The 19,412-nt window shown below is 40.5% G+C and overlaps 1 pseudogene; it reads left to right on the forward strand.

Annotated features, from left to right (window-relative positions):
- Window positions 1–12,922: 12,922 nt before the first annotated feature.
- Window positions 12,923–15,946, forward strand: LOC120366555 (uncharacterized; annotated as a pseudogene).
- The last annotated feature ends 3,466 nt before the right edge of the window (window positions 15,947–19,412 follow it).

A 19,412-nucleotide genomic window follows, 5' to 3' on the forward strand; every position in this document is an offset into this window, starting at 1 on the left:
GAAACCACACAGATCTCAGCGCCTTTTTAACAGGTGACTGGAACACCTGGGAGACAGAGTTGCCCTTTCAACCTTAAAAAAAAAAAAAAAAAAGGCCCTGAAGCAGGGAGCAAGGTGATCAGGCTCAGCTGGTCCCACCACCACAAAAAAATAGCAATCAGAAACAATCTGGATTGAGTTTCACAGTAAGCACAGCTGAACCCAGGATGGTCCAGCTCTGTGGGGGAGGGGCGTCCACCATTACTAAGGCAGTCTAACACTATGGAGGTGGTCCACCATTGCCGAGGCAGCCCGCCATTACAGAGGGTCCACCATTATAGAAGTGGGCCGCCATTGCTGAGGCAGTTCTAACTATACCCATATAAACAGGACTGCAGGGACGTTCACATGGCAGCTGGGTTGAGCCCACAGCAGCTCAGTAAAACCTCTGCAGGCAGACTGTGACTAGGTTGCCTCCTCACTGGGCAGGGCAGACCTGAAAAAAGGCAGCAGCATAACTGAAACTCATAAATAAATCCCTAACTCCCCGGGACAGAGCACCTAGGGAAATAAAAGGGGGTGGGGGTTATGACTGCTGCTGCAGCAAACTTAAACAAACCTGCCCAGCAGCTCTGAATGAACAATGGAGCTCACAGCTCAGCACTTGAGCTCCTATAAACGACAGACTGTCTCCTCAAGCAGCTCCCTAACCCCCATATATCCAAAGAGTCATGTCGTAAATGAGAGCTCAGACTGACATCTGGAGGGTGTCCTTCTGGGACAAAGATAGCAGAAGAAGAAACTGGCAGCAACCCTTACTGTTCTGCAGCCACTCCAGGTGATACCCAGGCAAGCAGGGCCTCGAGTGGACCTCAGCAGTCCTACAGCAGAGGGGCCTGAATGTTAGAAGGAAAACTAAGAAACAGAAAGAAATAACTTCATCAACAAACTGGACGTCTATTCAGAGACCCTATCTGAAAGTCAACAACTACAAAGATGACAGGTGGATAAATCCACAAAGATTGGAAGAAACCAGCACAAAGAGGATGAAAACACCCGAAACCAGAACGCCTCTCCTCCTACAATGGATCATAACTCCTCACCAGCGAGGGAACAAGGCTGGATGGAAAACGAGTGTGATGAACTGACAGAATCAGGCTTCAGAAGGTGGGTAATAAGAACCTTCTCTGAGCTAAAAGAACATGTTCTAACCCAATGTAAAGAAAATAAGAACCTTGAAAAAAGATTTGATAAAACGCTAATGAGAACAAACAATGTAGAGAGGAATATAAGTGAATTTATGGAGCTGAAAAACACGACACGAGAACTTCGCAAAGCATACACAAGTTTCAACAGCTGAATTGATGAAGCAGAAGAAAGGATATAAGAGGTCGAAGATCAGCTCAATGAAATAAAATGAGAAGGCAAGATTAGAGAAAAAAGGGTAAAAAAGAATGAACAAAGTCTCCAAGAAATATGGAGCTATGTGAAAAGACCTAATCTACGTTTGATAGGTGTACCTGAATGTGACAGAGAGAATGAATCCAAGCTGGAAAATACTCTTCAGGATATTATCCAGGAAAACTTCCCCAACCTAGCAAGGCAGGCCAATATTCAAGTCCAGGAAATATAGAGAACTTCACAAAGATATTCATCAAGAAGAGCAACCCCAAGGCACATAATCATCAGATTCAACAGGGTTGAAATGAAAGAGAAAATGCTAAGGGCAGCCAGAGAGAAAGGTCAGGTTACCCACAAAGTGAAGCCCATTAGACTCAACAGCAGATCTCTCAGCAGAAACCCCAAAAGCCAGAAGAGAGTGTGGGCTGATATTCAACATCCTTAAAGAAAAGAACTTTCAACCCAGAATTTCATATCCAGCCAAACTAAGCTTCATAAGTGAAGGAAAAATAAAATCCTTTACGAACAAGCAAGTACTCAGAGATTTCATCACCACCAGGCCTGCTTTATAAGAGCTCCTGAAAGAGGCACTAAACATAGAAAGGAACAACCAGTACCAGACACTCCAAAAACATAACAAATGGTAAAGAGCATCAACACAGTGAAGAAACTGCATCAAATAATGGGCAAAACAGCCAGGTAGCATCAAAATGGCAGGTTAAAATGCACACATAACAATATTAACCCTAAATGTAAATGGGCTAAATGCCCCAATCAGAAGACACAGACTGGCATATTGGATAAAAAGCCTAAACCCATCAGTGTGCTGCATCCAGGAAACCCACCTCACATGCAAGGATACACGAAGGCTCAAAATAAAGGGATGAAGGAAGATTTGCCAAGCAAACGGAGAGCAAAAAAAAAAAAAAAGCAGGAGTTGCAATTCTCATCTCTAATAAAATAGACCTTAAACCAACAAAGATCAAAAGAGACAAAGAAGGATATTGCATAATGGTAAAAGGATCAATGTAACAAGAGCTAACGACCCTTTAAGGCCAGGCGCGGTGGCTCAAGCCTGTAATCCCAGCACTTTGGGAGGCCGAGGCAGGTGGATCACGAGGTCAAGAGATTGAGACCATCCCGGTTAACATGGTGAAACCCCATCTCTACTAAAAATACAAAAAAATTAGCTGGGCATGGTGGCACGTGCCTGTAATCCCAGCTACTTAGGAGGCTGAGACAGGAGAATTGCCTGAACCCAGGAAACGGAGGTTGCAGTGAGCCGAGATCGCGCCATTGCACTCCAGCCTGGGTAACAAGAGCGAAACACCGCTCAAAAAAAAAAAAAAAAAAAGAGCTAACGACCCAAAATATATATGCACCCAATACAGGAGCACCCAGGTACATAAAGCAAGTTCTTAATGACTTACAAAGAGACTTCGACTCCCACACAATAATAGTGGGAGACTTTAACACCCCATTGTCAAAATTAGACAAATCAACAAGACAGAAAACTAACAAGGATATCCGGGACTTGAACTCAGACCCGGGCCAAGCGAACCAAATAGACATTTACAGAATTCTCCACCCCAAATCCATAGAATATACATTCTTCTCAGCATCATATCACACCTACTCTAAAATTGAACACATAATTGGAAGTAAATCACCTCTCATCACATGTAAAAGGATGGAAATCTTAACAGTCTCTCAGATGACAGTACAATCAAGTTAGAACTCAGAATTCAGAAACTAACTCAGAACCACACAGCTTCATGGAAACAGAATAACTGGCTCTTGAATGTTGACTGGATAAACAATGAAATGAAGGCAGAAATAAAGATGTTCTTCGAAACCAACGAGAACGAAGACACAAGGTACCAGAATCTCTGGGACACATTTAAAGCAGTGTCTAGAAGAAAATATATAGCATTAAATGCTCACTTGAGAAGCAAAGAAAGATGTAAAATCGACACCCAATCATGAAAGTGAAAGAGCTAGAGGGGCAAGATAAAAACAAAAAAACTCAAAATCTAGCAGAAGACAAGAAATAACTAAGATCAGAGCAGAAATGATGGAGATAGAGACACAAAAAAACCCTTCAAAAAACCAATAAATCCAGAAGCTGGTTTTTCTAAAAGATCAACAAATTAGACAGGCCACTAGCCAGATTAATAAAAAAGAAAAGAGAGAATAATTAAATAGATGTAATACAAAATGATAAAGGGGATATCACCACAGATTCCACAGAAATCCAAACCATCATCAGAGATTATTACAAACAACTCTATGCACATAAACTACTAAACCTGGAAGAAACGGATAAATTCCTGGACACTTCATCCTCCCAAACCTAAACCAGTAAGAAGTTGAAACCCTGAATAGACCAATAACAACGTCTGAAGTTGAGGCAGCAATTAAGAGCCTACCACCCAAAAAAAGCCCAGGTCCAGACGGGTTCACAGTCAAATTCTACCAGACATACAAAGAGGAGCTGGTACCATTCCTTCTGAAACTATTCCAAACAATCCAAAAAGAGGGAATCCTTCCCAAATCATTTTATGAGACAAACATCATCCTGATACCAAAACCTGGCAGAGACTCAGCAAGAAAAGAAAACTTCAGGCCAATATCCATGATGAATATAGATGCAAAAATCTTCAATAAAATACTGGCAAACCAACTGCAACAGCACGTCAAAAAGCTTATCCACCATGATCAAGTAGGATTCATCCCGGGGATGCAAGGCTGGTTCAACATATGCAAGTCTATAAACGTAATTCACCACATAAACAGAATCAAAGACAAAAACCACATGATTATCTCAATGGATGCAGAGAAGGCCTTTGACAAAATTCAACAGTATTTTATGCTAAAAACCCGCAATAAACTAGATATTGATGGAACGTATCTCAAAATAATAAAAGCTATTTATGACAAACCAACAGCCAATATCATACTGAATGGGCAAAAACTGGAAGCATTCCCTTTGAAATCTGGCACTAGACAAGGATGCCCTCTCTCACCACTCCTATTCAATATAGTATTGGAAGTTCTAGCCAGAGCAATCAGGCAAGAAAAAGAAATAAAGGGTATGCAAATAAGAAAGGGGAAGTCAAACTGTCTCTAGTTGCAGACGACATGATTGTATATCTAGAAGACCCCATCATCTCAGCCCCAAATCTCCTGAAACTGATAAGCAACTTCAGCAAAGTCTCAGGATACAAAATCAACGTGCAAAAATCACAAGCATTCCTATACACCAATAACAGACTTAAAGAGAGCCAAATCAAGAATGAACTCCCATTCACAATTGCTATAAAGAGAATAAAATACCTAGGAATACAACTAACAAGGAATGTAAAGGACCTCTTCAAGGAGAACTACAAACCACTGCTCAATGAAATAAGAGAGGACACAAACAGATGGAGAAACATCCCATGTTCATTGTTAGGAAGAATCAATATCATGAAAATGGCCATACTGCCCAAAGTAATTTACAGATTCAACGCTATCCCCATCAAGCTACAAATGACCTTCACAGAACTGGAAAAAACTACCTTAAACTTCATATGGAACCAAAAGAGAGACCACATAGCCAAGTCAATTCTAAACAAAAAGAACAAAGTGGGAGGCATCACACTACCACGCTTCAAACTATACTACAAAGCTACAGTAATCAAAACAGCATGGTACTGGTACCAAAACAGAGATAGAGACCAATGGAACAGAACAGAGGCCTTGGAGGCAACACAATACATCTACAACCATCTCATCTTTGACAAACCTGACAAAAACAAGCAATGGGGAAAGGACTCCCTGTTTAATAAATGATGTTGGGAAAACTGGCTAGCCATGTGCAGAAAGCAGAAACTGGACCCCTTTCTGACACCTTACACTAAAATTAACTCCAGATGGATTAAAAACTTAAACATAAGACCTAACACCATAAAAACCCTAGAAGAAAAGCTAGGCGAAACCATTCAGGACATAGGCTTAGGCAATGACTTCATGACCAAAACACCAAAAGCATCGGCAACAAAAGCCAAAATAGACAAATGGGACCTAATCAAACTCCACAGGTTCTGCACAGCAAAAGAAACAGTCATTAGAGTGAATTGGTAACCTACAGAATGGGAAAAAATTTTTGCAATCTACCCATCTGACAAAGGGCTAATATCTAGAATCTACAAAGAACTAAAACAGATTTACAAGAAAAAAAGAAACAAGCCCATTCAAACGTGGGCAAAGGATATGAACAGACACTTTACAAAAGATGACACACATGAGGCCAACAAACATGAAAAAATGCTCATCATCACTGGTCATTAGAGAAATGCAAATCAAAACCACATTGAGATACCATCTCACGCCAGTTAGAATGGTGATCATTAAAAAATCTGGAGACAACAGATGCTGGAGAGGATGTGGAGAAATAGGAACACTTTTACACTGTTGGTGGGACTGTAAATTGGTTCAACCACTTTGGAAGACAGTGTGGCGATTCCTCAAGGACCTAGAAATAGAAATTCCATTTGACCCAGCAATCCCATTACTGGGTATATATCCAAAGGATTATAAATCGTTCTACTATAAGGACACATGCATATGAATGTTCATTGCAGCACTGTTTACAATAGCAAAGACTGGGAACCAACCCAAATGCCCATAGATAATAGACTGGACAGGGAAAATGTGGCACATATACACCATGGAATACTATGCAGCCATAAAAAACGATGAGTTCGTGTCCTTTGTAGGGACATGGATGAATCTGGAAACCATCATTCTCAGCAAACTGACACAAGAACAGAAAATCAAATACCACATGCTCTCACTCATAGGTGGGTGTTGAACAATGAGAACACATGGAGACAGGGAGGGGAGCATCACACACTGGGGTCTGTCGGGGGAAAATAGGGGAGGGACAGCGGGGGGTGGGGAGTTGGGGAGAGAGAGCATGGGGAGAAATGCCAGATATAGGTGATGGGGAGGAAGGCAGCAAATCACACTGCCATGTGTGTACCTATGCAACAATCTTGCATGTTCTTCACATGTACCCCAAAACCTAAAATGCATTTTTAAAAAAAGAAATTACAATTAGTAACCCTCCACTGGTTTCTAAGTGTTCAAACATAAGAAAGAATCAAGTGTATCTCATTTTAAATCAAAAACTAGAAATGATTAAGCCTAGTGAGAAAGGCATGTCAAAAGCCAAACAGACTGAAAGCTAGGCCTCTTGTGCCAAACACCTAGCCAGGCTGTGAATGCAAAGGAAAAGTTCTTCAAGGAAATATTAAAAAAAAAATTCTCAATAATTAAGTTATTGAAGCAACATGCCTCAAAATAATGAGAGCCATCTATGACAAACCCAGAGCCAACATCACGCTGAATGGTCAAAAGCTGGATGTATTTTCCTTGAAAACTGACACAAAGTAAGGATCTACTCTCTCACCACTCCAATTCAAAATAATATTGGCAATCTGGCCAGAGCATTAAGGCTGAAGAACTTACTCCAATATCCTAGAGAAATGAGTCATTCATGCAATCAAAATGTGGGAAACTGCCATACTTATTTATTCAGACTTCTGAGAGGTCAACATCATGCGTTATGCCTCAGAATTATCTAGTCTCTGAGGTTCTCCACAAGAAGGTAAACTTAGAGCTAATAAAAGCAAAAGAATTCCAAAGTTGGTTGGATCAGAATGAACGTGAATTAGTTTCTGAGAAAGGCTGACAGGTGTTGTGTGTGGGGAGAAGATGCAGCAAGGTTTCAGATAACTTGAGTCTGCTGGAGCACGAAAATCGGGTCCGGAGCTACGTCTGCAGTAAAGGTTGTAGGTAACTTAAGAGCAGTCAGAAGCACACTAAGATGTCAGAACTGGGACTACTTAGGCTCCATTAAACCAATGCACTTCATCACATTAATTTTCATTGTTTATTCTCATTCCCTTCTTTACTTATTCATTACATGATGCTCCACTCAGACCATTTTGAATTGCTTGAACATTTCTTTACTAGCTCCTTGGTGTCAGTTTTGCTTGTCAGCTACACTCTTCATTTCTGGAGTAAATACTAAGGCAGTTGTTGCTTGTTGATTGAAAAGGCCAGTCGTAATTTCTCTGCACTCTACAGTGACATCAGGTTTCTTCAATCCAAGAAGAGCTGTTTGCACAATTAAGTTGCTTTTACTCCTATTTTTTTTACTGCCACTCAGGTACTCATCAAATTTTTTATCTTCTTTGCTCTTCTATCATGACTTCATTATCCTGTAGGCCTACCAATTATGCATGTTACCTAAGTGAATTATTTTGTTCACAGGCTCTACTATCAGATTTTTACATTCCCATCTAGCATTGCTGAAATTTAATTTTCTTCAAATTTGGTTACTTTGGATAATACCATTACTGCTTTGGTTTTTAAACTTTTTGAAGGTGTTTGGGGCCTATAAAAGGCACAGGGCTTTAGAAAAGTAATTCTCACATATTGGTGTATATAATTTAAAGAACATGCGAAATGTAGATTACTGGCTTCACTTTGAAAAATAATGATTTTCTATATATGGGGTGAGGGGGCCACAAGTATGCATTTTAAAGAAACTACAGCTTTCTCTTTTGTATGACTAATAGTGAGTTGTTGATAATTCATCATAATACACTATATAGTTTACAATGGAAAGCTTCTATTTTAAAATAATTTTAGATTTATGAAACAATTGCAAAGGCTGTGCAGAGCATTTTCATGTACATTTCACTCAGCTTCCCCTAAAATTAATATCTTGCATTGTACATGCATTTAAACTAAAAAATTAACATTGATATATTACTATCAATTAAACTTCAGACTTTATTCAGATTTGTAGATTTGTTACATCCATGTCCTTTTTTGGTGCCAGGATCCAACCGAGCCTACCACATTGAATTTAGTTCTCATGTCAACCCAGCCTACCACACTGAATTTAGTTCTCGTGTCTCTTTAATTTAAAGTCTACAACTGGTTCTCAGCCTTTACTTCTTCCCCATGACCTTTATGGTTTTGAGGAATACTCAAGAATTTTGTAGAATGTCCGTGGACTTGGGCTTGTTAGATGTTTTCTCATAATTAGACTAGGATTCTGGATTTTAGGGAAGAATACTATAGAGGTAAAGTGTCTTTCTCATTCTACCAGAGGAATACATGATACCAATGTGACTTCTTACTGTTGATATTAAAATTGACTCTTGGTTAAGGAGAGGACTGCCAGGTTTCTCCACTAAAAGGTCACTATTTTTCCCTTTCCATATTCTGTATTTTAGAATCCAGCCCATACTTCGGGGAGGGCATTTAAATTTCACCTCCTGGAGGGAGGAGTATCTATGTATACTTTTTGAAATTGTTTTAAGAAAGATTTTTACCTTTCTCCTATTTATTTGTACAATTATTTATATCAGTATGGACTCATGGATATTTTATTTTATGCTGTGTTATAATTTTTAAATTTTAATTCATTTTGTTGCTTAAATTGTCTTAACTTTGGCCACTGAGTACTCTTTCAGTTTGGCTCCTGATCTGTTTTTATTCTTTTGTTTTCTGAGAACTTCTGTATTTTCTGGTGTAACATAATACTCCAGGCCCATCTTTTGTTTTCACTGCCACCACAGGCCTAGAATTACTCATTTCTCCAAGGATATCTGTTTCATGTTTTGCTTTTGTTATTTAGGAGAACGGTCTTTAGAAACCAAAACCTGGGCACTGGATGTACTTGTTGCTACTTGGGTGTCATTTTTTTTTTCTAGTTTCTCAGCAGACAGAGCTATAAAATCTATGCATGTATAGTAACCAATATGTACACACATCTATAGTTATTTCTTTAGTTATTAATCTCTGTACATGTTAAACTACGATATATTACACATTTTTGTTTTATGTTCTTTATTTTCTTATTAAGTTTTAAGAGTTATTTATATATTCTGGATATGTGTCTTTTATATAATAATCTACTTTGAAAAGTGAAAAAATAAAGTGGCTATAAGTACAAAAATTGTTTTAAGAAACAGTCACATGAAAATTTTTGAGGATGTCCAGTTGAACTTTAGAAATTTCAATGTGTGTTTTTCTTTGGGATTATTTAGGATATAGAAGTTTTATTCAAACCCTCACTCATTTTAGATAAGTGAGTACTCACATGAGCTTGCTAGTTAGAGTACTGTTAAAGAGAATTGTTGAAGCATTGGCTCTTGAATTTAATATACATTCCATGGAATTTTTTTAAGTAAGAAAGTTAAAAAATTATGAAATCTACTAAATGTCTTGAGACCTTAACATAGATTCTTATAATCGATAAATGAAAATATTTGTGATATGTAAATATATGATGTTTGCTTCTCCTTTAGACATGGAATGTAGAATATTTTTATTTTCAAATTGTAGTAATACTATATTAAAAAACAACATTTTATTGGATGCTTATTTTGTTCCCGACACTATACAAAATCATATTATATAGACTAACTTGATTTACACATATTTATTTGATTTAATAAGAAACTTGAGAGAAATATAGATTGTGTCTATTTTGCAAAGGAGAAGCCAAAAGGAAGAGAGGCATTGATCATGCCTCATTTAGAAGGAGGGGCAAAGGTATACCTGCTAGTAATGGTAGAAAATATTATTCAGTTGCACCTAACAAGGGAAATAAGAAACCTTGTTTTCAAAAACGAGTAAGAATGTGCAGAAAAAATTACTATATGAGAAAAAAAATGATATGCTTAAGGAATAATGCAGGCTGAATCTGTCTATAATTAAACTTTTTTTGCCTATGAAATGCTTTTTCATAGGTATTGTTTTAAGCTTTTAAGCATTATAAGAGATAAAAATTTAAATGATATTATTCAAAGGAAAATCAAGGATGGCCACTGGATGGGGTGTGGGGGGGGCAGTATAAAGATACTGAGGTTGGAAAGGAAGACAGAAAACTGTCTTTATTCACAGATAAAATTATCATATATACAGAAAATTCAATGAAATGTATAAAAATGCTCCTCAACATAATGAGCAAGTTTACCAAGGTTGTATGATACAAGATGGATATACAAAAATCAATATTGACATATGCTAACAACAAAAAATCGGAAATTGAAATTAAAAAGAACTATATATAATAGTATGAAAAAAACATTTAGAAAAAGTCTGGAGAGAAAAAGATGTGAAAGACACATAGACTAAAAAATAAAAAAATATTCCTGAGTAAATGAAAAATCACATAAACAAATGGAAAGGCAAACCTTCCTCAGCAGTCAGAAGATCTCCTATTGTTAATATGCCAATGATCTTCAAATTGATCTATAGCTTCAACAGAATCCTAATCAAAATCCAAACAGGACTTTTTTTTAAGACATAAACAAACTTATTTTAAAATTTCTATAGAAATTCAAAGGACCCAAAAAACCAACTTTATAAAAGAACATTGTTAAAGAACTAGTATAGCCTAATGACTAAATTTACTACAAAGCTAATCAACAGAGTGTGAAATTTGTGTGAGAGAAAAATCAATGGAAGAGAAAAGAGTGCCCAGAAATTGATCCTCAAAAAATATAGACAACTGATATTCTACCAATTTCCAAATATAATTCAGTGGAGAAAAGATTGTCTTTACAAAAATAGTTCTGAAATTATCAGCTATATGTAAGCAATAGATACTTTTTTTATACATATAACTCTATTATTAATGAGAAAACCAGTAAGATGTCACAGGTTTAAAGGAAAAATCTGAAGAACAGACACATATATGTAGACAATCACAAAGGATGAAATAAAATTGCTAATAATTGCAAAACTTGTTAATAGGCCCATAAAAGGTAATGGTTGGAATCATCTTTTCTACAAGGGAAAATCAAATTTGTCTCTATTGGACAAAATTCATTTGCATATCTATGGATAAGGATCATTTGTATCACTATCCATTTTCTACAGCTTACAGAGTTGTAAAGTAGCTTAGTTGAAGGCAGTGAAAGGCACAGAACCCTATAAAACCAGAAAAGCCACAAGGGTCTTCTAGACAAGGCCTATCTTTCCATTGAAAGGATATTCAGTAATCTTTTGACCATTCCTAAGTCTTTCACAGTCTTTTTGAGAGATTTATACTTATTTTTCTAGTACAGCAGCCAGGCAGGGCGATGTTGTCAATAGATTCCTTAAAACAGTAATGATGTTTACAGAAGATCTCCATTAAGCAGTTACCACTTTCCTACTCTATGTGCTTTCCCCCACCCCCATATGTCTGTTTGTTTCAAATAATCATCATGGAAGATCTGGTATTGGAGTAATGCAGAAAATTTTAGTATTACTACATCCAACAAAGGTTGACTTAAGAGGAGCTAATAAATTGTTTACCATATACCTGTTAACAGGTGGTTTACTCCTAATACTTTCAAACCACTTACTAAAAGTTGACCAACTATCTGCCCCACTTGCTGCTTGCAAAGTAGTGTCAAAAGCAGGCAAACTAGGGGTTTCTCGGCATACTTTATTTTCAGTAAAATACATTGTTAAAATAGAAACTTCGATCTATATTTTGCTGCTGTTTACAAAAATCAAAACAGATTTAAATGAAAAAAATCGTTGTGACCTTTGGATAGGCAAAGTTTTCACATACATCAAAAGAAGCGCAATTCGTAAAAGAACAAATTGATAAACTGGACTTCATCAAATTAAAAAACTTCTCTTTGACAATGTTAAGACAATGAAAGGAAAAGCCAAGGATGAACTGAAAAATTTGCAAAATATCTATGTGACAACCTATTCACATCCAGAACACAGAAAGGATTTGGAAAACTAAATATGATATCCAGCAACACAATGTAAAAATCGGGAAAAAAAAATGAACAGAAATCCCAACCACGGAGAGATAAGCATGGCAAATAAGCAAATACAGAGATGTTCAATACCAGCAGTAATTAGGAAATGCAAATGAAACCCAGAATAAGATTCCAGTACATACCTGTCGGAATGCAGGCTGTGCAGGTGATGTCAGCACTGTCCGGCCTCCAGGAAGAACCTGGGTTATGCGTGGCTCTTCACGGTCTCATAGCGACTAGAGACGCAGGGATCAGGAACCGCGGAAGCTGGAGAGGTGAAACCCAAGCGAGGGCCACCATAGGGGACCAGAGGCCGCAGGACTGATGCGGTACCTGGGCATGGGCTCCAAGCCCTTGGTACTGTGACATACCGCTTTCCAAGTGCTTCGCAGAAGATAAGCACAGGCGCCTGAAGTTTCCGCCCGTGGACACTCGTAACTGGGTATTTATTAAGGAGGGCGCTGACGACTTCCGCTACGGCACGACTTCCCGTACGGCAGAACTTCCGCTACGGCTGTACGTCTCCCGAAGATACGCTCATTTGTTGTCGTGAGTAATTCTTACTCCCCAAAATCTCTCGCAGAGGTCCCCAGGCTGACCCCAAAAGCAAGCAGAAAAAGCTGCTTAAGAAAGTGGCCCTATTTTCCAAACTCTCGCCAGCCCAGCTAGCACGGAAGGCGTTCGTAGAAGAAGTGGAAGGCCAGCTGATGGCTGAGCATTCCTTGGCCATGGACCCCAGTCTGGGAGAAGATACGCCTCCAGATCTCCTACGACAGGTGCTGAAACTACTGGATCCTGAGAGGAAGCTGAAGGGCGCATGGGCTTGTTGTGAGGACTGGGAGAAGGCAACCGAGGAACCCACCGAGCCTGGTAAATACCCTTGTGGGGAATTCGGCCCGCAGCCTCTCGAGACTCCGGTATCACATCTCCGCCCAGAGTCTCCTGAGACTGAAGTGTCCTATCTCTGTTCAGAGCCTCCGGAGACTGGAGTGTCCCATTTCTGCCCGGAGCCACCTGAGACTGGAATGTTCCATGTCCGTCCAGAGCCTCCCAAGATTGGACTGTCTCATCTCTGCACGGAGCCTCCTGAGACTCGAGTGTCCCATTTCTGCCCGGAGCCACCTGAAACTGGAATGTCCCATCTCCGTCCAGAACCTCCCGAGATTGGAGTGTCTCATCTCTGCCCGGAGCCTCCTGAGACTCGAGTGTCCCATTTCCACCTGGAGCCTCCTGAGACTGCAGTGTCCCATCTCCGTCCAGAGCCGCTGGAGACTCGACTGTCCAGTTTCCTCCTGGAGCCTCCCAAGACTCGTCGGATGTCCAGTCTCTACCCGGAGCCTCCTGAAACTCACATATCTTGTCTCCACTCACAGCCTCCTGAGACTGGAGTGCCCCTTCTCTGCACGGAACCTCCCAACACTCGTCGGGTGTCCCGTCTCCTACTACAGGTGCTGAAACTGCTGCATATTGAGAGGAAGCTGGAGGACGCATGGGCTTCTTGTGAGGCCCGGGGGAAGGCAACCGAGAAAACCACCGAGCCTGGTAAATACCCTTGTGGAGAAATCTGCCCACAGCCTGCCGAGACTCTAGTATCCCATCTCAGCCCGCAGCCTCCCAACACTAGTAGGGTGTCCAGTCTCCACCCAGAGCCTCCCAAGACTCATCGGGTGTCCAGTCTGTGCCTGGAGCCTCCCGAGAGTCATGGAGTGTCCAATCTCTGCCCGGAGCCTCCCAAGACTAGAGTGTCTCATGTCCTCCCAGATCCTCCCAACACGCATCAGGTGTCCAGTCTCTGCCCAGAGCCTCCGGAGACTGGAGTGTCTTATGTCCTCCCGGATCCTCCCAACACGTGTCAGGTGTCCAGTCTCCACCCGGAGTCTCACAAGACGCGGGTGTCCAGTCTTTGCTCGGAGCCTCCTAAGACTTGTCGAGTGTCCAGTCATTGCCCGGAGCCTCCTGAGACTGGAGTATCCCATCTCTGCCCTGAACCTCCCATCGCTTGTCGGGTATCCTATCTCCTACTACAAGTACTGAAATTGCTGGATACTGAGAAGAAGCTGGAGGACGTATGGGCTTGTGGTGAGGCCTGGGAGACAGCAACCAAGGAACCCATCGAGACTGATGAATACCATAATGAGGAAGTCCGCCCGCAGCCTCCCGAGACTGGAGTGTTCTGTCTCTGCCTGGAGCCTCCTGAGACTTGCCTATCTCATCTCCACTCAGAGCCTCGAGACTCGTTTATCTCATCTTCGCCCAGAACCTCCCGAGACTTGGGTATCTCATCTCCGCCGGGAGCCTCCCAAGACTCGTCAGGTGTCCAGTCTCCGCCCGCAGCCTCCCAAGACTGGAGTGTCCCATTTCCTATCAGAGCCTCCCAAGACGCGCTGGGTGTACAGTCTCCAGCAGGAGTCCCCCAAGACGCAGGTGTCCAGTCTCTGCCTGGAGCCTCCCGAAACTGGAGTGTCTCATCTTCTCCTGGAGCCTCCCAAGACTCATCGGGTGTCCAGTCTCCATCTGGAGTCTCCCAAGACGCAGGTGTCCAGTCTCTGCCTGGAGCCTCCCGAGACTCATTGAGTGTCCAGTCTCTGCCCCGAGACTGGAGTGTCCCATCTCCGCCTGGAACCTCCCAACACTCGTTGGTTGTCCAGTCTCCTACTACAGGTACCGAAACTGCTGAATCCTGAGAGGAAGCAGGAGGACGAATGGTCTCATTGTGAGAACCAGGAAAAGACAACCGACAAACCCACCAAGCCTGGTAAATACCCTTGTGGGGAATTCTGCCTGAGGCCTCCTGAGACTCAGGTGTCCCATTTCTGCCTGTAGCCTCCTGAGACTCCAGTATCTCATCTCTGCCCGGAGCCTCCCGAGACTTGTCGGGTGTCCGGTCTCCGCCTGGAGCCTCCCAAGACTCGGGGCTCCAGTCTCCACCTGGAGCCTCCCAAGACTCATAAGGGGTCCAGTCTCCACCCAGAGCCTCCCAAAAACTCATCAGGTGTCCAGTCACTGCCTGGAGCCTCCTAAGACTGAAGTGTCTCGTCTCCGCTTGCAGCCTCACAAAGCTCCAGTGTCCCATCTGTTCTCAGAGCCTCCCAAGATTTAAGCGTCCCATCTAGAAGAACTGCTTCAGGAAGATACACCAAGCACAACAGAATGCGTTTCTGACTCTCTTCAACATAGATACACATTGAGAAAATTCAGGAAGTTCTTCAAGTGGGTTCCAGACATGGCAGTTGATGAAGAATGCATCAGGAGTCTGTATGACTTTACCTCCGAGTGCAAAGCAACCTATCAAGACCAACAGACTAAGATAAAAGAGTGGTCCTCAGAGCTGCAGTACAGCATGGAGCTAGACGAAATGGATGAAGTCGAATTCTCTTTACGGCTCTGGACGCCACCGAATTCTTAAACTGCACAGCCTGTGGAGACGAGGCATGGAGGAGCATGATACCTCAAGCCTACATTGTGGAAAGAGGTAAGTGATGAACCTTTGATTGACCCCAATCTCTTACTTGAAAAGCCTGAGGAACCCGACATGTTTGACAATCTTTATGGACCAATTGCCTTTAAGATTTCATTCTAAGCAAGGGCTACGAAATGCCTGGCGTCATTGAAAGGCTGTTTACCAGGAAGGGATGCACTTATATCTCTGTTAAGACTCCTCTTCAAGGCGCAATTCAAGTTTACAAATGCAAAGAAGACAACGCAGCGAAGATGCATCGGAAGAAGATTAGATGGTTTTGAATTTACTACTTAATTGGGTATTTCCTGCTCTCATTTTAAACATCAATCAGAATTTATGATGACTGACCGCATAGATGTACAACTTTGGCAACATCTGTACATTCAATACTTAATGTTTATAAATATTTCTTAATGATATGCTTTGACTTCATTATTTTATATATTTTATCAATTATGTGATTAATATTCACATATACTTTTCTCACATTTTTGAAGCATTGTGAATATTACATCATCATGTCAGTTATTTGTCAAAATACATACAACCAGATATAAAAGAATTATTCTTTTTTTTTCTTTCTTTCTGGAAACAGAGTTTCGCTCTTGCTGCCCAGGCTGGAGTGCAGTGGCATGATCTCAGCTCACTGTAACCTCCACCTCTCAGGTTCAAGAGATTCCCCTGCTTTGGCCTCCCAAGTAGCTGGGATTACAGGCATACGCCACCACACCTGGCTAGTTTTGTATTTTTAATAGAGACAGGGTTTCTCCATGTTGGTCAGGCTGGTCTCGAACTCCTTACCTCAGGTGATCCACCTGCCTCGGCACTCCTGAAGTGGTGGGATTACAGACGTGAGCCACCACGCCTGGCCAAGAATTAATCTTAAAAAGAGAAATGGGGTTGGGGACATTGGCTCATGCCTATAATCCCTTCCCCTCTTTGGGAAGCCCAGGTGGGTGGATTGCTTAAGCCCACAGGTTCAAGACAGTCTGGGCAACATGGTGCAACCTGGTCTCTACAAAAAATACAAAAATTAGCCAGGCATAGTGGTGCACACCTGTAGTCCTATCTACCCAGGGGGCTGAGGGGGGAGGATTGCTTCTGCACAGGAGGTTAAGACTGAAGTGAGCCATGACCATACCACTGCACTACAGTATGGGTGACAGAGCAAGACCCTGTCTCAAAACAAACACACAGGCCGGGCGCGGTGGCTCAAGCCTGTAATCCCAGCACTTTGGGAGGCCGAGGCGGGTGGATCACGAGGTCAAGAGATCGAGACCATTCTGGTCAACATAGTGAAACCCCGTCTCTACTAAAAATACAAAAATTAGTTGGGCATGGTGGCGCGTGCCTGTAATCCCAGCTACTCAGGAGGCTGAGGCAGGAGAATTGCCTGAACCCAGGAGGCGGAGGTTGCGGTGAGCCGAGATCACGCCATTGCACTCCAGCCTGGGTAACAAGAGCGAAACTCCGTCTCGGAAAAAAAAAAAAAAAAAAAAAAAAAACAAACACACAAAAAACCAAAATGTGCTGAGTAAATGGAGAATTGTATAACTCTACTTATATTGAAATTGAAATAATTATGACAATTATTTTGTTAATCAAAAATTGGAGTCTATAGCAAAAATAATGTTAACACTTTTTAGTAGTAAAATTATTGTCTACCCCTTTGGGATTACATCAAACCCCCAAAACCAGTTTGAAAACTATTTATCAAAACCATATTTGAAACTTGAGTAATGTCATTTTATCATATCACTCAATTGAATGTATGTAAATTTTCACCATGTTCCTAAACCTTCACTACAAAAGATTATTAGCAAATCATATATACAGGTGCAGAATAGGAGGTAGCTTCAACTCCCTGACAAATCTCATGTGCAAAATAGATCTGCATGAGAAAAGCTACCAAGCAACATCAAATATACTTACATATCTGTTCAAGTTCAAATAATTTTCATTTCACTAATAGCAATTTGAAACACACTCGTAAGTTTAAAATAATAAATCAAGCAACTTCTTTACCTTTCAAAAATAGCAGGTAAAACTGTCTGGTAGAGGTAAATTTATAGGTAAATATATTTGTAGTGTAGTGACCACTGATTAGGGCTTCTATTGCTTATTGGCACTTTTTCTTTCAGTGATGAAAGAATCCATCTGTACATGGAAGTATATGCATATATTTCATCCACGTAAGCAGTGATATATACATCTGTCTATGAACAAATTCTGTTTGAAATGAAGTTTGTCTGTGGGCATTATGTTCCTGAAGAACCAAGTCTTTTTTTTTTTTTTTTTTTTATGTTGTTTTCTAATCCAAGGCCTAGAATTTCTCTTCAAATTCATCATCATAAACTTAGCTTCATGTCACCACTATATCTTACTGTATTTCTGCAATGGTTTCCAACCTGTGTCTCTTCTTTAGTGTATCTTTGCAAAATACAAGCACAGCTTATTAATTATCCAGGCTCATCTAAACTTACCTCGGTACATAAGCACTCACATACATGTGCACATACATATATGCACATGCTCCTACATTCCAGACTCCAGGCAATATTCCTTTTCTTAGCTCTGTGTCTTTCTTGTGTCTTCGTACATAATCTCTTTTGTTAGAACTTCACTCAGACTATGTAATCTTGTTTCAGAGCTCTCCCCACCAAGGTCAATTTCATGATTACTTATATTAAAATCCTATGTCTGTATACAAGGACACTCATTTTCCAGTTGTCTTCCACTGAATAATTCCCTTTAATATCCTAGAGAAATGAGTCATGAATGCCTTCAAAATAAGGGAAACCCGCATACTTATTTATTCAGACTTCTGAGAGGCCAATATCATGCTTTATGGCTCAGAGTTATCTGGTTTCTGAGGTTCTCCACTGAAGCTTTGGGCTTCATGCAGCAGCATTCAATATTGACTTTCTTTCAGCAAGAAACAGATCTACTTTTCCACATTTGATTATGTGACCTTGCACTTCACAGAGGATGTATCCTCATCTACACAAGGGACACCATATAATCAAACTCAAATCTGAGAAAGACCTAAAGGATTACCTATTAAAGTGCCTAATGCCTCAAGCATCACAGAATTGATACTCAACATATATTTGTGGAAGAGGAGGGAGTAGGATAGGAAGATAGGTACTAAAAATATAACAACAGAAAGATACTATTAAAAAATAACTTTTTGATGATGTTTATCTGGTGATAGCCTTCACCTATATCACACACGATCTTAGTCATTGCTTAAGAGGAAAATGTGGTACTTGCTTTGGCTGCACATACACTAAAATTAAGATGAAAAGTATAATTACAAAATAAGAGCCACTGGTTAGGGCTTCTATTGCTTAATGGCAATGACTACTTTCAGTGAAATAAACTTTCCTCAGAGAAATTATGCGAGTTTCTCACACCGTAATTACACACATTGGTATTATTTGTCACACAGATATAAACAGAAACAATATTTGATCTATTTGGATTTTTAACACCAGTTGGTCTTCTGAAAACATCCTGACTTAAAATCCATAGATTTTAGAAAAAGAAGGAATTCAAGAGACCATGATATATAATTGTCGCTGTGTAGCCTAAAGCTATGAATGGTATATTCCATAAATGCTGTAATAATCAATTGTAATACAGCATCACATAGGTTTCATAAAGCTTTGGAGAATTGGACTGAAGGAACATGTGATTTAACAAAAAGGATGGCAATTATTTTTCATTTCTAAAGT

The sequence above is a fragment of the Saimiri boliviensis genome, chromosome X (genome assembly GCF_048565385.1).
Source record: "Saimiri boliviensis isolate mSaiBol1 chromosome X, mSaiBol1.pri, whole genome shotgun sequence".
Classification (NCBI taxonomy): domain Eukaryota; kingdom Metazoa; phylum Chordata; class Mammalia; order Primates; family Cebidae; genus Saimiri; species Saimiri boliviensis.